Source organism: Lepisosteus oculatus, chromosome 27, assembly GCF_040954835.1.
Source record: "Lepisosteus oculatus isolate fLepOcu1 chromosome 27, fLepOcu1.hap2, whole genome shotgun sequence".
Lineage (NCBI taxonomy): Eukaryota > Metazoa > Chordata > Actinopteri > Semionotiformes > Lepisosteidae > Lepisosteus > Lepisosteus oculatus.
In genome coordinates, this window is record NC_090722.1 from 10,489,049 (window position 1) to 10,493,978 (window position 4,930).

Here is a 4,930-nt window from a genome sequence, read left to right on the forward strand (position 1 = left end):
CCCACCCCTGTCCAGATTAACCCCCCCTCTCAGTGCAGTGTTAATGTACTGGAGTGTCCAGTCAGTGTGTCTGTATTAACCCCTCTCTCTCAGTGCAGTGTTCATGTACTGGAGTGTCCAGTCAGTGTGTCTGTATTAACCCCTCTCTCTCTCAGTGCAGTGTTAATGTACTGGAGTGTCCAGTCAGTGTGTCTGTATTAACCCCTCTCTCTCTCAGTGCAGTGTTAATGTACTGGAGTGTCCAGTCAGTGTGTCTGTATTAACCCCTCTCTCTCTCAGTGCAGTGTTCATGTACTGGAGTGTCCAGTCAGTGTGTCTGTATTAACCCCTGTCTTTCAGCACAGTGTTGATATTTCAAACTGACATGATGTTCCAGGAATGATAACAGTCCTCAGGAAATGGCCTTGTTGTGGTTTGGAGCTGGGGTGTGTGGAAGAGACAGTAGAGGCTGGTTATGGGTGATACACACTAGCACAGCGCCTGTGTGTTATCTGGGATCTTTGCTGAGGCCAGTGACGTCGGTGGCACTTGTTGACACACCTGGCTCTTTCATTCCGCAGAACTGCGCCTCTTCATCCCACTACTCTTCTGAACTGAGAGATAGGACCTTGGTCACCGTTCCAGACACCCGCAGCTCTCAGTGTAAAGATATGTCATTTTACATACAACTCCTGTTTCCTTGATTGCAGCTTCTCTCATGTGTTTAGAGTTTGAGAATCTAGCAGTTAAGTTCCTTTCACCTGTCAACCCTGTAGATTGGTGTGTCACTGTGCGTGCTGTTGTGTGAGTGTATAACTCTGTGTGAGAGTAAGACTGTGTGTGTCAGTGTGAGAGAGTTACTCTAAGTGTCACTGTCTGTGTGTGAGAGAGTACTGTGTGTGTTATTCTGTGTGAGAGATTGTTATGTGTGTGTTACTCTGTGCTATGTGTGTGTTACTCTGTGTGTGTGAGAGAGAGTGTGCTGTGTGTGTTACTGTGTGAGAGAGTGCTGCTGTGTTACTCTGTGTGTGTGTGTGTGTAAGAGAGTGTGCTGTGTGTGTTATTCTGTGTGGGACAGTGCCACTCTTTCTGTTTGTGTTGAACAGATAAAAGCTGAGCTCTTTAAACAGGAGGTACTTCATCGCTGCTGTGTGGTGGACTGTGTACACTCAGCTGTCCAGTCTCTCTAGGGAGTAACATTCCCAGCACACACCTCTCTCCCTCCCTCGTTAGCCTCTGCTCGTTAATCCTGAGGCCTCTCTCTTACCTGTTTATCACCTCCCTCCCCCTCTCACTCATCTCCAGCTCACATTCCCTGAATTCCTCACTGGCACAGCTCTCAACACAAGGAGGAGTAGAGAGGGGGGTGAGACTCAGGACAGCACAAGCCAAACACTGGGGGACACACACACACACACACAACCACAACACACACTGGAGCGCTACAGCACCCTAAACTAGCTGAGTATCAACCAGGGTAAGAAACAGCTAAGAGAAATGGACCTGGCTGTTCAGAGAGGACAGGCTCACTGACCACAGCCTGGACAACAACACTGGACACAGGCAGACCTGGCTGTCCAGAGAGGACAGGCTCACTGACCACAGCCTGGACAACGACACTGGACACAGGCAGACCTGGCTGTCCAGAGAGAACAGGCTCCTTGACCACAATCTGGCCAGAACAACTGGACACCGGCAGACCTGGCTGTCCAGAGAGGACAAATCTAATCCCAGAATTCCCACACCTGTCACAATCAGAACAGCTCCCAGTCCTGCTGGAGGAACTGTGGGCCTGTGATCTCCTGATCTTCAGTGACAGCCCGAGGAGCAGAGAGCTTGTCTCTCAATAATGTTTTATGTGTCGTATGTGACTGTCCAATAACATTTTTACTGTGAATGTTGTGCCAATTGTTAAAGCTTTTTGAACCCGAGTTTGAGAGGGGGAGAGAGGAGAGGGAGTGAGGGAGTGAGGGAGCCTGCAGTCTGTGAACACATCGTTATAATATATCAAACAAGTTACTTACCCTCTGAAACAGCAGCACTAGTAAAACCAACAATGATTAGAAGAAGGAGGCACAGACGTGTTGTTAAATGAGAAAACAGCAGGAGGCCAAAGAATTCTTTCAAAGCAATTAATGCAATTCTCAGTAACGAGCCCCAGGGGAGAGGAAAGAGAGGAATTGTAACAGCTCAGCCACATGCTCTCACACACACACACACACCAGGGATGGCTGGAGAGATGCTGGCCAGGCTCAGTGACTGACAGCCCACACAGAGATCACCTGTCCTCACCTGTGTGTGTGTATCAGTGCCCACAGTGGACAGACCCAGGAGAACTGCACAGCCCACACAGAGATCACCTGTCCTCACCAGTGTGTGTGTATCAGTGCCCACAGTGGACAGACCCAGGAGAACTGGACAGCCCACACAGAGATCACCTGTCCTCAGCTGTGTGTGTGTATCAGTGCCCACACTGGACAGCCCACACAGAGATCACCTGTCCTCACCTGTGTGTGTGTGTGTGTGTGTATATCAGTGCCCACAGTGGACAGACCCAGGAGAACTGGACAGCCCACACAGAGATCACCTGTCCTCACATGTGTGTGTGTATCGGTGTGTATCAGTGGGAATCAGTGTGTCAGTATGAAGGTCTTTGTGTTACAGACACACACACACACCAGACAGCGTGGGTTCTGGCTGATCACACCCGGCAGGCTGTGGTGTTTCAAGGCCCCCAGAGAATCCCCTACAGCAGCTCGGCTGGGCAGCTTGTTCCAGACACCCGCCACCCTGTGTGTACAGCAGTTCCTGTTCTCACACTCAAGTGCACTTTCCTTCACCTGCTGTTAGCAAAATAGTGGCATATTTGTCTGCCTGTCCAGTACACTTTGTATGGGTGATTAGAGCTGTAAAACCTGGAGCGGATCAGACTGCTGTGCACTGGGAGTCTGAGTGGATTCCCTGGCCTCTTATATGCATAGACACTACAAAAAAAAAACATAGCACATGTGTGTAAAGAAGGAATCACATTTCCTTGATCTGTATGTTGCATCACCAGCGTCTCTAATGACAGGCTATAACATTCTGCTTCACCAGCGAAACTATCCACAGCAAACAGCACAGTCAAATTACTGCTTTGGGTTTCTAGAAAATAACTGCTCTCTCTCCATCTCTCTTTCTACCAGGTTTACCTTCCAAAACCACTTTCTGTCTGACTGACCAACACTGACTGACCACCACGCTGACACTCTGACTGACCAGCACACTGACTGACCAGCACACTGACACTCTGACTGACCAACACACTGACTGATCGACTGTCTCACAGATCTACTGACCACCACACAACCAAACTGACTGCCCCTCTGACCGACCGACAGACAGACTCACAGCCCGGCCCAGTGACTGTTACTCCCAGTGAGAGACAATGCCCATCCATTTGCTCCTATCCTATCCTCCCAGATGAGACTCTCAAGATTTCATTTTCACACAGATGCCTCATTAAGCAAAGACAGTGGAATCTGCACTCAGCTAATTTCATTATCACCCTGGAGCTCAGCGCTGCAATTATCCAGCTCTTAATAGCAAACAGCTCATAAAGAACAGAGAGAGTTTAAACACCCCCAGCCACAGTAGCATCTCAACTCCTAAACTACAGATTTCCTTCTGCAGAGAGAGACACATTGGGGGACAGACTGGGGATCGAAGCCAGAACCCCTGGTATGTCAAGACTGGGCCTGCAAGACTGGCTGTCCTCCTGGTCTAACAAGACTGGACCTGAACCACTGGACCAGCTGTCCTCCTGGTCTAACAAGACTGGACCTGAACCACTGGACCAGCTGTCCTCCCAGTGTAACAGGACTGGACCTGAACCACTGGACCAGCTGTCCTCCCGGTGTAACAGGACTGGACCTGAACCACTGGACCGGCTGTCCTCCCGGTGTAACAGGACTGGACCTGATCCACTGGACCGGCTGTCCTCCCGGTGTAACAGGACTGGACCTGAACCACTGGACCGGCTGTCCTCCCGGTGTAACAGGACTGGACCTGAACCACTGGACCGGCTGTCCCCCTGGTGTAACAGGACTGGACCTGAACCACTGGACCGGCTGTCCTCCTGCTGTAACAGGACTGGACCTGAACCACTGGACCGGCTGTCCTCCTGCTGTAACAGGACTGGACGTTCCTCTCTCTCTCAGCTCACTCCCCTGATACACTTGTACAGTCTACACACGCTCCTCGCTCCCTCCCTGTCTGTCAGGACATAAATCTGCCCCCTCAGCCCCCATATCAATTACAGAGAGTGAAAAACTCCCATTTCATATCCTAATGGACGCCTGGCCTCCGAGCAGCAGAGCCAAGATGGTGACGTCACCAGAGCAGGTCCGCAGTGTTTATCCTGGAGCCTTGAGCACCGGCTGGAAAATCTGGGACCTGACAGCCCTTCTCTGTCTTTCTATCCCTTCATCCCTCTCTCCTCCTCTCCCTCTGATTTTCAGATGCTTGTGCAGCTCTGGAGACCCAGCAGGTTCTGCGTACCGTCCTCTGATCACCTTCATTGATCACTATCGCTGATCAACCAATGATCACCATTGTCACTCCCTACAAATCAGCTGAGTTCAACAGTATCAGTCGCCACGGCTGAACCTACAACAGTACACCTATCTGATCAGTTGGAACCAACAGTCTTGATCGGTAGTGTTGTAGACTGGTTGTGTTTAACAGTCTTGATCGGTAGTGTTGTAGACTGGTTGTGTTTAACAGTCTTGATCGGTAGTGTTAGCCAGCACTGACAATATTGCAGGGTAGACAGAGACCGACAGATTACACTGCTGTCAGACACATGGACAAGCAGACAGAGAGCAGCAGGATTCCCATATAAGGTGATTTTCTTGTGTTTCAACAAAAAGGCACAAGTAAAAACACAGAAAAGAGGCCAGGAGCACCAGGG